The sequence below is a fragment of the Penaeus monodon genome, chromosome 15 (genome assembly GCF_015228065.2).
Source record: "Penaeus monodon isolate SGIC_2016 chromosome 15, NSTDA_Pmon_1, whole genome shotgun sequence".
Lineage (NCBI taxonomy): Eukaryota > Metazoa > Arthropoda > Malacostraca > Decapoda > Penaeidae > Penaeus > Penaeus monodon.
The window spans coordinates 17,364,851-17,365,424 of record NC_051400.1 but is presented as its reverse complement, the minus strand read 5'-3'; positions in this window follow the sequence as shown (position 1 = coordinate 17,365,424).

Genomic DNA, 574 nt, shown 5'->3' with positions numbered 1-574 from the left:
ACTTACTGACACCAGAACTTCCCTTCCTTATTCGCAACTTCTTTTCTGTAATTTTGGATCGTCTCCCCTTTTACTTCGCCCACCGCCCCCTGCCCCCCTCCCCCCAACGCATTTCCAGACCCCGTTTCCCTCGGCCCTTCGGCGGGGGACGTGGGGTTAGATTTTAGAGGAAGAGGGGTGAGGGTGGAAGGGTGGGAGCGTTGGAGTAATAGCAGCCGAGGAGGGTGTTGGAGAGCGAGCCTGGAGGAGGGGAGGGGTTGTAGGGGGGAGAGGGTTGTTGAGGGGAAGTGGAAGATAGGAGGAACGTTGGGGTAGAGTTGCATTAGCCGCGAGGTGGAGAGCAAGGCATCCACGCCATCCAGGATTTCCCCCCAGAAAGTCTGCATGCCAAGAAGTGATCAGCGTTTCCAGTGGCTTGAGGAGTTGTCTTAGAAGCAGATGATGACTTCCGATGAAGTGCTCGGCCCGGGCCAGCGGGTCAGGAGGCGTCTCCTTGGCGAGGGAGAGGAGAAAAGCTTCGCCCGGGCGCCTGGCCTTCGGATCGTATTTTCTCGATCGTTGTTTGTCTTATGTA